Here is a 13730-nt window from a genome sequence, read left to right on the forward strand (position 1 = left end):
TATTATTATTTTTTATTTCCCTCATTAAAATCTAACTATCTTTGGGTGAAAAGTCTTCTCCCAGATGGAAAAAGGTTGGTTTAGACCTGCTGTGACTTCACAGCACCTTGCCAGGCAGATCCAGTTCCCTTTGGATGTCCTTGGCCACCGCAGTGGGCAGAGCTTCTCAGAGCCGTCGGGGAGGCACAGGGGTACCGCATCTGGAACTGGATCTACCAAGGAAGTTGAGCAATAAGTTTACAGCTGGTGAACTGTGCGGTTCTTACTCCATAGACGGCTTAACGATACTGGAGGAGGAGGCCAAAATGCAAGGGCAGCTTTAACTGTCCAGTCATTAGTAGATAGTCCGGACTAGCAAGTGCTCTTCATGGTGGAAACAGGCTAAGAATTACTACTAGGCTGCCAGCTGGTTGGGAGGGCACATGCACGTGACTACTTTGCAGTAACAGCAAGGTGGATAATCACAGCATCACAGAATTGTAGGGGTTGGAAGGGACCTCAAGAGATCATCGGGTCCAACCCCCCTGCCAGAGCAGGTTCCCTAGATCCAGGTATTTATTATTCCCTAGAGCAATAAATAACTGGATCAAACCTTATTTGCCTTATCTTCCATTAACTTCAGTCAGTCGACTTCAGCAGGCTTAGCCTGGGGATGAATTTTTACCACCATGTTTAAATGGAACAACAGTATTTAAGCTTTATATAACCAAGTTTTACGTTTTTGTTGAATATTAAGGGTAATTCCTTGAGGAGGGAAAAATCTAAGGTAAGGAATGTTCGTTATTCTGAGCCGAAAAGTGCAGACATAGGTCAAGGTCAAGCTGTTTGCTCCTGAAGAGTTTTATTCTGAATAAATTGGCACCAGCATCACAATCCTTGATCTCTTACCACGTGATTCAGTGTTTTCTCTGGGCTATTTTAGGACAAAAACAATTAGAAAAGGTTGTGTTCTCATTCATATCTAAGTTGATTGCTTTTGCAAGAATAAACAAGATCTATATTCAGTGAAACATCCATTTTGATTAAATTTTAAACTATCTTCTGCATCAGAGGCAAAAATAAATATATATATAGTGCCCTGTCTCTTGCCTTAAATTATCACAGCTCAGTGATTTAGATAGTGCTTTGGAATGACAAAACTTTGGCTGGCTGCCACGATACACAGCCCAGAGAAACTAGGAATCAGTAGCTAATAATAAAAATTTAATTTTATGGTATTTCCACACGAGTGAGCTGTAATATGTCTCTAATTCAAGGTGCAACTCTTCACCTCTGTCCTGTCTTAAAAATACTGAAGACTTTTTCCATTTTATTTTTGATACTTGCTCCCAAGGCTTGAAAAATTTAGTAGTTGCATGCTGTCCAAGATGCAGAATCACACAAGGAGGAGTCGGCAGAATCCCCAAATGACTTTACAGTGATAAACTGCAAACTTGTCTCCCGTTGCGGGTGTTTTTATTGGGATGTAAGTCCTGATAGTCTTAGGGATGGTTTTTGTTGATTCATTGGTCTTATTAATAACTTAGAGCTGGTTTGTGGGAATGTTATTTGACTGGACTTCCAGGGGACCACGTCACTGTTTATTTGTCATTAGGGAGTGATGTGTTTTTTTTCTCAAACTTTTCAAGCTGTAGCATCTCTATCAGCTATAATCCCCATGTTTAGTCGCAGCGTGTTATGTACAGTACAGTGAACTGCATTAAAACCATGTAACGCAACAGGTATTGTGAGAGAAAATACAGCAGGAGACAGAACTGGATTCAGAAGGTTGTTTTCTTGGTTTTCTTTTTGCTATAGTCTGATTTGGAACAGGTTTGCACTTGATTGTCACTATCCATTTTTTTTGAGGCCTGAAGAACAGCAAATCTTATTAGGCTTTGCATGGAGATTGATTTGTTTCCAAGGAGAACTATCATGGCAGGAATCTTTATGCTTGTGTAGGGTACTAAGGGGTGGTCCCCTCATTTCCCTTTTTCAATAAATGGAGTTTTTCCCCTTAAAGATTCTTCCAAAGAACTATGTAAATTGGTTAGTTGTGTCTTTTTGTGAGAACTGAAGAACGTAATCTAAGCTTAATACAAAACTTAATACACTAATTTTGAAGTGATCCTTAATTGCTGTTGCTGTCTTGCATTGTACCTGTGGGGGAGTAGGAATAGGGGGAAGAGCAAGGTTTAGGAGTTCTACAATAACGATTAACCGAGATGTGTTTATTTAAAGTTTAAAAACCTTTAAAATAGGAATTAAAATTCAGTTTCCTCTTGCAATGCCTGTTGTATTAATATGGTTTTAATGTAGTTTACTGTACATAAAAACACACTGAGTGTGTACAAGCCCATGGGACCTGATTCTGTGCATCCCAGGGTCCTGAGGGAGCTGGCTGATGGAGTTGTCAAGCCTCTCCCTATCATATCTGAAAAGTCCTGGCAGTCAGGTGGAGTCCCTGGTGCTGCACAAGTCCAAGTGCAAGGTGCAGCACCTGGGTCAGGACAGTCCCAGCCATGAACGCAGTCTGGGTGAAGAACTCACTGAGAGCAGCCCTGCGAGAAGTACTTGGAGGTTCTGGAGATTTAGAGTAGATATAAGGAAGAAACTCTTCCCTCAGAGGGTGGTGAGGCCCTGGGCCAGGCTGCCCAGAGAAGCTGTGGATGCCCCATCCCTGGAGGTGCTCAAGGCCAGGCTGGATGGGGCTTTGGGCAGCCTGGTGTGGTGGGAGGTGTCCCTGCCCATGGCAGGGGGTTGGAACTGGGTGGGCTTTAAGGTCCCTTCCAACCCAAACCATTCTGTGATTAAGTACGGAGATCGTAGTCAATATACTATACCGCTTTGAACTGCATCTAGGGAGGAAAGTACAAAACCAATAGCTTAATCTCTTGATTTGTGGCAGTCTTCAATATACACATCCATGCTTACTCCAGCATGTAGTGCAAAAATCAGTGGGGTGTTATAGGAAGTTTGAATACTGCCTTTTACTGACAAAATGCCTGCCTACCTCCTTTGGTTATTATTTTTGTCAATCTGTCTTCCAGATACTGAATTCAGATGAGTGAGCATTCCTCTCAGAAATAATGGAGTTGGCTGGGGAGAGCTTCACTTTTATCTCCTGAAAATTAGCATGTAGAACTAGACAATGTCAATGGCCGTGTGCTGCTTGCTATTATCGTTGTTTTGATTGCCTCTAGTTAATAGCATTTCCCATCAAATGTCCAGTTTATTTTTTGGGGCATTTTGAAATGATTTCTTTATGTTCACTTTTTTGTTGAACTTAAATTCTGGTCAAACTGTAGCTGACTGTAACTGAAAGATTACTTTGAGCTTTGTGTGTTGTCTCATTGACCGATTCTGGTTATAAAATCCTCATACCTCCAAATCCAGTTATGGTGTGCATGGTTTTGTCAAATTTTCATTATGCAGCAGCAGGAAACTCAGATTTCTGCCTCTGTTTTCTCACAGTGCACAAACAGACCATTCAATATGCTTTCCCCAGCCCATCATTAGTTTTTCTTTATTCTTTGTAACCATGGAACAGCTGCATCTGAAACTTCTAGCAACGTGAGTTAAATTGAAATTTAGACCCGCAAAATTGGTTAAAGATGGGAATAGATAATGGATTAAGAAGGGGTGGAAGGTACCCATCTGCCCCTTAGACTTGAAAAAGCAGCTGCCTTTGGGGCTTTCCTTTGAATTGCGTTTCTTCCTTTGTTAGAGCAATATTTGTTTTCAAATCTGAGCTGTTAGGCATTTCACAAAATAAGCATTCAGACTTGATGGTCTTAGATCTCTTCTTAAAGATGAGATTGAACTGTCCTAGATAATCTTTAAAAGTACCATGTAAATATTCTCTCTGTAGAATAAATTAGACCAAATGTTGAATTATATGAGAATTAAATCCAACCTTAAGTGTCTATTGTTATCATTATTCACCTGTAGCGAACTTGTAAGCTTCAAATGCCAGCTGATAGGAGAAGGTGAAAGCAAGGTGATGGCCTTATCCAGTGGCAGCTCTTGAGAAAACACGGCAGGAGGGTAACACAGATGGTACGCACTGATTCCACTTCTGAAGCCTGGAGTCAAATGCCGGGATGTGTGTCACTAGAAGGCGTTTTTAGGGAGATAAAGATTGGAAAAAAAGAAACTAGCATCTTGTCTTCTTGCTCCTACTCACCAGCTTCTCACATACGCGTCGTGACAGGATGCGCGGTATTATTATTTCCAGTGTTTTGAAATGACTGTTTCACTGTGGTGTAGGGATTGCTAAAGTGATCTCTACCAAAATTTCATGTTAATTTGCACTGCGTTAGTTTCTCCATTTCTTGTTGTAGTCAGTTTATTTCAAAGTGAAAATGTGTTTATTCCAACAGTGCCTTGAAAGGATGAGCTTTGAAAACAGCAGCCTTGGATGCCATGTGGTTACCTCTCTGTGCCTGTTTTTCTACCTGTGTATACTAAAGCCTAATTCTAAACCATGGTCTTTTGTATCTTGTAAGTACATCTTATCACTGCAGTGGAATTAGGCAATTCTGTCATAACACGATAGAAATCTGTTTTGCATGAGCACGATGAAATTGCCCTGTCTCTGGCTGATGAGTTATCAGAGCAGGTCTTTATCTGAATCTTTCCTGTACAAGTGGATTATGCAGACAGGCTGAGGGAGCTGGGGTTGTTCAGCCTGGAGAAGAGAAGGCTCCGGGGAGACCCTATAGAGGCCTTCCAGTACCTAAAGGGGGCCTATAGGAAAGCTGGGGAGGGATTCCTTGTCAGGGAGTGGAGTGAAAGGACAAGGGTAATGGTTTTAAATTAGAAAAGGGTAGTTTTAGATTAGGTATAAGGAAGAAATTCTTCCCTCAGAGGATGGTGGGGTGCTGGCACAAGTTGACCAGAGACGCTGTGGATGCCCCATCCCTGGAGGTGTTCAAGGCCAGGCTGGATGGGGCTTTGGGCAACCTGGTGTGGTGGGAGGTGTCCCTGCCCATGGCAGGGGGTTGGAACCGGGTGGGCTTTAAGGTCTCTTCCAACCCAAACCATCCTGTGATCCTATGAAATATTAGATGGTAAAGCGTATCCGTCTTCCACTGGAATCCATTGCATTCTACTGGTTATTTATGACGGTATCCACATGGACTTAATTTAGTGAACGTTTCCTAGATATTTCTTCTTAAAAGGTAGCCTTTGAACTCACTGGAGGACACTAGTTAATGTATTGCCATTGTTCCAGTGTTACGTGAGCTGAAGTGAGGGAATGGATGAAGTGTGTCCGAGCACTATGATTTTCAAGTTCAAGAATGTCACAGTTTCTATAGAGACAGCTTGCTCTATCACAGCTACCGAGGTAAATGGTTATAGGATTTTGCTTTTTCCTCCTTTAAATCAAATTTGATTATGCTTCGGTTTGGTTTTCTTTCCCATCACTTCAGCATTCTCTGAAATCTGCTTAGTTCTTAGCAGTGCAAAGTTGTCTTAGTCAGTGCTTATTTGATGTGAAACTGTTTACACAAAAAATGTATTTGCTTCTCTTTGTAGTGATCTAAAGATGAGTGTGTCGCTGGGACTGGTTGTGAAGTTCATATTAATCTCGAATAGGGTGATGCAGGGTATTATCACACTTCTATGGCCGCGTGTTGGAGTCGTCGTGCTGTCACAAGGGGTGCGGCTTTGGATGAGTTATGCGGGTCTGTCTGCCAGCTGGCAATGAAACGTCAGAGTTTTGTTCTGCCACATTGACAGTTTATGTCAATTTGTTACTTTCCATAACATATATCTTTTTTTGCCCTGATATGAGGTAAACTTATTATAGGTGCAGGGTAATAATTGTAAGGGTAGAGCAAAGCCCCTTTGCACAACCAAAAGTGAAGGGATTCTGAGCATTGCAAGATTGAAATTGTAGATGTTCGGTTGACGCAGTGGAATTAGAAATTGCCTGTATTCTCTGTGTACTATCTAGTGAAAACAGGTATCTAGAAATGTGGTTCGTAAGAAATAGTTGTTTATTCTACCCGAAGACCCTTCAAGTTGCTTCAAGTTGAGACCAGAGTCAAGGATCTCTTGTTCCTTTCATGAGAGCGCTTGCATCGCTGGGCAACACATTACTTATTCTTGCTCGTGTACTTTATTCTCACTTTATGCACCTGTATCTCGGTCTGTCTAACAGCTAAGCAGATTCTTAACCAAGTATTTATTATTCTAGATGTCTTTTTAAATTTCCAGAAAGCTCTGGAAATCTTCAGAAGACTGATTGCGAAAATGACATTAGATCCAACAATCACAAGCCGATACAGTTTATATCAAAAGGAAAAATAAACAAAAGAAAATGTATCTATGATATACAAAGGCTTTGGATTCCAAGGGTGTAAATGCTGATTAGGCTAAGTGTGTGGGGTTAGTATAAGGAGCATTATCTGAAGAGTTTGCAGGCTTGGTGTTTCTTCAAGTCGAAGCCATTAAAGGTATAAAATAGCTGCATGCAAAATGAGTAAAAGGATGTAGGGAGAGTCTTTGAAGTTGACAGGTAAATAACCACTTCAGGCAGGACACTGAGAAGGAGCAGAGAAGTGTAAAGAAACAACTCAAATTCACAATGTATATTTACCAAAGTTAGATGATGACAGATTCATTATCCAGTTTTCTTTGGAAAGATTGTTTTTCAAATGAGGAAAGTGCAGAAGAGGTAGTAATCTGTCTGGAATTCAGTGAGTAGTTGAAGTTGTGTAGGAGAGGATTAGTTTGGGAAGACGGATTGATGGAGTGTGTGACTTGTGTGAAGACAGTAAGATGGAGCTTACCAGCTTTCTTTCTGATGTTTTCATTTCTGCCACTGGCGCAAGGAAAGTCAGTATGCTGATGAAATCTGAGGATGAAAACTTGGAGGCATCAGTAGTACAGAAGAGGATCGTGCCATCGTATGGAAAAGATTGGGTTATCTCAAAGACTGAATTAATAGGAACAAAATTAATTGCATTAATATCAAAATATCCTGTACGTAATGGGTGGTTAAAAGCAACGTAGTGTAGTGCAGATATTAAGTTCTGTGTCACAGGATTGACTGGACTGGAGAAGAGTATTGCAAAATTACTGAATTGCAAATGTGAGACAGTTGTGGTCTTCGTGCGGAAAACGGAGAGGCATTTGCAATAGATTTAGGAAGGTTTTAGTATCCCTTTATAAATTCTTGATGATATTCTCTGAAACATTGTGTACAGTTCTATTTGTGCATATTTAAGGAAGATGAAGCAAAACTGAAGCAGATGCAGGTTAAAGTGAGTTGTAGAATCATTCTGTTTGGAAAGGACCTTGAGAGGTCTCCAGCCCTCCGGAAGCAAGGTCACCTCTGAATTTGGACTGAATTTGGAGGAGATTGCTTTGGGCTTTGTCATTTCAGGTCTTGAAAAATCCCCAAGACAGAGCTCCCAGAGCATCTCCAAGTTACCTCTTTGACTGCTTCGATGTCCTCGGGGCATTTTTTTTTTTTTCCTTATCTCATTTGAAAACCTGTTGTTCCCAAGACTCTTGTCTCTTGATCTTCTGTTTTGTTCCTCAGTCAAATGGTCGTCAGGTTGGTGGTTTCCCCATAGGTTCAGCATCTGAAGGCTGCCAGTAGGTGCCCGCCAAGCCTCCAGGCTAACTGAGCCTTGTTTCCTTAACCTCTTGTTGATGTGCTTCAGAGCCCTGAAGGCAGCGATCACACCAAGCCAGCCCGGTAACAAAGAAGGACTTTGCTTGTTTATTTTAGCAAGGCGTCCTCATCTGCAGGTGGAGAATAAACCATCAAAACCCTAAGGGGACAAAACCCCACCATTATAACTGAAGCCCAAAGTAGGTCTGATATCAATGGATGTACCCTGTCCAAGAATAAAGTTGTGCTGGGAACTGAAAGGAAGTTTCAATAGGACAGTCGGGATCTGGAGCAGCCTGCCAGTGAGCCTAAAAACTGATATTCTCAATTTGTGGATGGGGTTACATGAGATGGTATCTACCTTACAAGTGAACAGGAGTCTAGAACCTGCAGGTTCCTGCTGACACGGCCTATGTAACACTGCCCTTTCGTGTAGGCTCTTGGTCAGGCTTGGCTCAGCCTCTGCAGTGAATGGGGTGGAATTCGGTAAGCGGAGGGTGCTGTGTGGTGCTACGTGGTAGGGAACTAGCAGGCGTCTCTTTGGGCTACAGTCATGAAGAAACTTCGGCACACCTTTGGAGAACAAGCTTCTTTTGTACAATTATGAACTTGAAATAGGAAGTAAATGTGTTGGATTTTAAAAAGTGAAGCTTCTGAGTGCTGCTTTCTCATCTTTTCCCCCTCTGGTCCACTCTTAATTTTTAATTAAAGTTTACATCCCGTAAAAAAAAAAAAAGGAGAAAAAATTGTCTTGTGTATGTATTTTAATCTTAAAAACAGCTGAACAAAAGCAATTAGTTTAAACTTGGGGTTGTATAGCATGCGGTGATATGATGCCCTTCCTCCTGTGTATTTTAATTGTAAGATGGGAGGAATCTTAACCTGCTGCTGCGGCATAAAATTGATAACAAAAAACTATTTAACTGCCTAGATGGAAGCCACTTAATCATCAAGAAATACTCTCTGTTGGCTGTATATCCCTCATTTCTTGATGTTTAAGAGGCTTTCCATTTCTTTAACTTGGGCTGTGAAGTTAGAAGCACAGTGACATGAACAAACTCAGTTGCAAATGCCTGTAACAGAAAACACAACTTCTACATCTGCATGTACATGACCCAAATTTTTGTTCCAAAAGATGCAGTTGCACAGCATTTGTTAATACATTCTTCTGTGCATAGCCATTTTTTATTACTATTATTTTAGTTTGTAGTATATAATCTTGCACCTCAGTTCTTTACGATGTCTGTAATGCAACTGACGTGGCGGCTGCTGGAGCTGTAACGATGAAATCGGTGCTGGTTGCGGTGTGTGGGGGGAAAAGATGAGGTTTGCACGCTTGAGATCCCAAGCAGAATGGGCTATTGTATAACCCTGCAGAGGGATGTCGTCCGCAAGTTGTAGTTCCTCTGACTTCTGATACTCTTCTGAACCACTTTCATCACTAGCGTTGCAGTTGGTGCTGTAAGGTGGAAATGTGAGTTTGTGACCCTTACATAGTTTGCTATAGCAAAAGGTTGGAATTCCCTTTGGTGTCCTAAATAAATAAATAAATAAATACATAAATAAATAAAGTGAAATCAGGACAGTTACTGGTACATCCCCTGTAGGGAAGAAACTCGTCAGGGCCATGGAAATCAGACAAGTATCTCGGACCGAGACTCTTACATCAAGGAAGGCGGAGGGGCTGTAAGCATGTGATCTCAGATGATAGAGGCACAAGTTCCTTGCAGAGGAAGAATTATATATTATCAGGTTAAGAATCTATAAGAAATAGTGGTTTGAGCTACTCTGTATCCTAAGAGTTGTTTTGAAACTTGAAAATTTTAAATTGGCTGCTTCTGAGTCAGAGCTTCTCTGCCAAACCAAGACTTCTCTGTTCTTTCCTTCCATTGTATGCACATATGCTCTTTTTTTTTTCCTTTTAGATATGGACTTTCATCAGTGGCCTTTTGCCAAAAGGTTTGTTTCAGATCCCCTATAGTTTGTTTGAAGTGGGATTCTCAGGCGTACAGAATGAGAAGTGCAGCAGTTGCAAGCAATTAACTTCGCAGTGCTCTTGAGGGGAAATAAGATTAGGCTCTAAATTTAAAGGCAAGTTTTGGGATTCTTTGTTTAAAACCCTTTGAGGTAACGTGATGTTCAACTGAAGATTAAGATTCCTTCAAGCCAAGATTAAGAAATATAAATACAGAGATATATTTATCTTATATATATGCATATACATATATATATAGACAAACATGCAACCTAAATGTGTCAGTGGTATGCTGTACTATAAATAAGAAAATACTTTAACCTTTTATTAGAGCAGCTGTTTCCTTGCACTTGATGCAACATCTGCGTGACTGATTTAAGGATTTATTTTGGGCTTCTGCTAATATTTGGCGATACTTTTTGTTTTTTTAATGAATATATTCTTCCCCTGGTTCAGACATACTTTGTAGTATATGCTGTAAAATTATTAGTTCATATTGATATTTGCCTTTATATTTGATAAAAAGACTGGAAGAAATAGTCTGCAGCAACAAAAACATTCAGCACTGTTGGGTTATCCATCTTGTGGGGGTGGGAAGGAACCAACATTTTTCACTTTTTTCCTGGTGCTTATATTGATTTTTGCATTGTTTATTAACTGCGGAGATATGATTTAATCAAACTTTCCAGGAAGCAACACTAGTTTTGGCTAGTTCTCTGTGATATACTTTTCCTTTCTGTATTTACTTTAGTGTGCCTGCCAATTTCACAACACAGTAGCAAGAATAAAATGAAATGAGTCTCCTTAATGTTATGCTAGCTGAAGAATAACTTCAGTTCTGTATCGATGCTCTGTCTTAATTATAAGTGTTGAGCATTACTAATATTCTTTTTCTTTTAATCATCTCCTTGTAGGATGCAGATCCCACAGTTCTAAGGAGCTGATAGTTTGGTGATAGGAACGTTCACTGCCTAGGAAAGTGTTCTCATCTTCAGAGCATGTAATCTCCACCACAGCTGAACTACACACTGATAAATGAGAATAAATCCTCAGGTAGCCTGCATGAAGTCAGAGCTGGGGGACTGCTGGGCTACAGGGAGCAAGCTGGGGGCGATGAGGAGCTAGTTAGAGTAGGGGACGTAGATGTGGGGGGAGGTGAGGAAGAAGAAGGCAAGCTGCTGGAGAAGAAGGAAAGCTGCTGGAGAAGAAAGCTCCTCGTTTTATCCCCGACTGCATACAGCAGACGCTGCTGCTGAATATTTGGGGTTGGTTTGTTTGTTTGTTAAACAGGCAGCCCATTCCCAAGTACAATAACAGCTTGTGACGCAGTCTAAACCTCCTAAATTTTTGGCAGTATATTGGAGTTGTAATGAGATGCATTGACGCTTAAAGGATAATTAAAGATAATGAGGTATAGAGAAAGTGAAGTGGAAGGCAGCGCACTGCACTTCTGAAAGCCAGATGATGGCAAACTGACTTTCGATGAAAAGAGCTGATTTTCTAAATAGAAATTTTTATAGTTTCATCTGAGTATGTACATAGCAACTGATGCAATGCCAGATTGTAGACTGTTGGTTAAATAGGGGAAACTGGGTTTTAATAGAGAAAATGCGAGTGTATAAGGGCCTGACATAAATGGCCTAACAGAGGAGGGGGAACTGGATCGGGGGGAGCTCATTATTGGAGTCACTGTGGATCAATTCTCTGATCGCTCTTGCTTCATCTGACTCAGTGACAAAGGTAAACATAAAGGGATGTTGCTGCTAAAATTTGTGGATGATGCGAAGTTCAAAAAATGCCTATTATAGAAAGAAAAGCGTGATGCAGAAATGTCTGAGTGATTTCGTAGGGTTCAGGCCCAGACACGAGGGAGATGCCGACCGTTTTTGTGCTGCAGCATAAGGTTTTGCCAACTTTCCATGTGGACTCCTTCCTGCTTTCCCTGGGGGACATAAAGCAATAGAAATGGGGTGAAATTTGGAGCGTTAGGGCATTAAAACCAAAATATCAGTTATAATAGGCTCAGAGGCTAAATAATGGTATGGATGAAGGCAGGTCAGGGTACGAAGTAGCCAAGCTACCGGTGTGGTGCAGCTCTGAATGAGGTGTATGTACTCCTGGGACACAGTCACAGAGGATGTTTCCAGTAGATGGAGGAAATTGCTGGTGGTGGTATAACAAGCAGCTGGTGAGACATCGTTCGGTACGCTTCCGAAACAGTCATCCGTTTTGAGGAGGAGAAAAAAAAAGACTGAAACATGCAGAGACAGGCAGCTCGGGTGAATGGGAAAATGGATATCTCGTTAGAGAAAGCTTGAAGAGCTTGTCTTGTGTAGTCCAACCAAAGAAATCGTCTGCGTAAATGTTGTCTATAAATACACAGGCGGAAACTGCTGAGGGGTGGGGGGAAGCTATTTCAGCTGAAAGACAATATAAGCAAAACAACAAGTGGGCATTGTCTGGCCGCCGCTAAATTTAGGCGTCAAATTTGAAGTCGCAATTGGGTTTTTGGAGTCAACGGGACTAGTGGGACTTAGTCTGCTTTTTCTGCTGACTCTTGGGGAGATTTGGAAATAATTCCTTAATCGCTCTGGAAATGTCAGAGAAAATGGAGCCTTAAGGTTTCCAGCCAGGTGCGTTCCAAATTTTGTGAATAAGCTTCTGTGACCAAACGGCATTCCTGCAGCTTCAGTCCTTGGAGGCTTCTTGTGACTTCCTGTGTTGCAGGCGGGCAGGGATAACGCAGTGGCGCTATGTGACGGTGGTGGTGGCGTTTCCTCTGAAAAATCAGCCACCTGGCATCTTCCCTGGGCTAACAGCACAATTTCTGTTTTCCGATGGACGTTAACAGGGGCATGGGAGGGGAACTGAGCCCTTTCATGTGGATTTGCCCTCGCTACATTACGAAATAGATGCTGAATTGTTTTTTTGGAGGGATTGTTCTCCTCATATTCCTTGATGAAATGTGCAGTATGATAGAGACCTTAATTTTGGATACCTCCACTAGATGCTTAAAGATAGGTGGTAAGAAACCCAAGCCAAAGCATTTAAGAGGGAATAAATGATCTGTCTTGGATGTGGATATGAAGCACCAAGGTATTTGACCCTGCAGAAGTCATGAAAATTTGGCTATCGCTGTATATTTTTCCTCTTGTATTTGACCCAGAAAAAGAATTTTCTGGATTCCAATGAGAAAAATTGTCTAGAATGAAGGACACAATATGAGAGTTTGATCTGGAAAAAAGCATCCAAGCAGTTGGGATGCCCAAGTCTTGCTAAATGTTGGTGGGACTTAGGCTTGTAGGCCAAAATACAAGGTTGTCAAGACTCCTCCTTGTCATGGACATTGGGAAGCGCTGGCTACCCAAATACATTTTGTGACTTTGTAGTGGTTGCTTGAGAACCAAAATTTAATCTCTTTTGCATTGTAAGTAGTCTCCTGGTGAGCTCTTTATACAGACTATTTTAATACTATATGGAAAAAAAAGCAGTAACTTGCAAATAGAAGGGAGGAAAATTGTAGCTGAAGGTGCTGATGGTTAGATAAAGGAAATTGATGTTAAACTATGATGTGTTATTACTTTATTGCACGTGGATCTCAGCAGTTTTACTTGTAGCATCATGGCAGCAATGGAATAGTTTTGGGTTTGAAAGAGATCTGTGGTGGCTGGGACCAAGGGAAGATGATGTTCAGTTCCTTGGTGTTTTGTAGGAGGAGCAGTGGGTGAGATCTGGGCTGATAAATATCATACAGATAGGAGACTGGCAGGGCGCACAGACTATTCAGATGCAGATTTTTATATTTTTCAGTGCTGTGTGTAAAGGTTAATTCTTCACGTTTGTTTTTATTCAAGATGATACGTTGCTAGTGCTTCTGGCTGGAATTTCTTTATACTCCGCTGAAAGCTTTTTAATGTTGCAGTTGATTTGATCACTATCTGTTGGAGTCTTCTGGTGGTTAATGTCAAAAATGTCAGCTGTAAGAATTTAATCTTCCTAGATTGCATAAACAAACAAAATTTTATTGACCTCTTTGTCCCTATATTTAACACCATCTTAAAGTGTATTGTCTGATCACTTTAGAAAAATCTTTTTCCAAAACATACAAGTTTTTAATAATGTTAAGAAAAAGTTTTGTGTAAAAAA

At 41.0% G+C, this 13730-nt stretch overlaps 1 protein-coding gene and 1 long non-coding RNA gene across 2 annotated transcripts in view; both read left to right on the forward strand.

Annotated features, from left to right (window-relative positions):
• LOC308179953 overlaps positions 1-13703 on the forward strand; it is a 45353-nt gene extending 31650 nt beyond the window's left edge. The window contains exon 2 of the long non-coding RNA XR_013940693.1: positions 1-13703. This exon is cut by the window's left edge and continues 30543 nt beyond it. This is a non-coding gene — a long non-coding RNA (uncharacterized lncRNA).
• The window catches only part of UBL3 (ubiquitin like 3), a 57579-nt gene that overhangs the window by 32594 nt on the left and 11255 nt on the right, over positions 1-13730 (forward strand). The window lies entirely within an intron of this gene.

Source organism: Anser brachyrhynchus, assembly GCF_964034855.1.
Source record: "Anser brachyrhynchus genome assembly, chromosome: 1".
Classification (NCBI taxonomy): Eukaryota; Metazoa; Chordata; class Aves; order Anseriformes; family Anatidae; genus Anser; species Anser brachyrhynchus.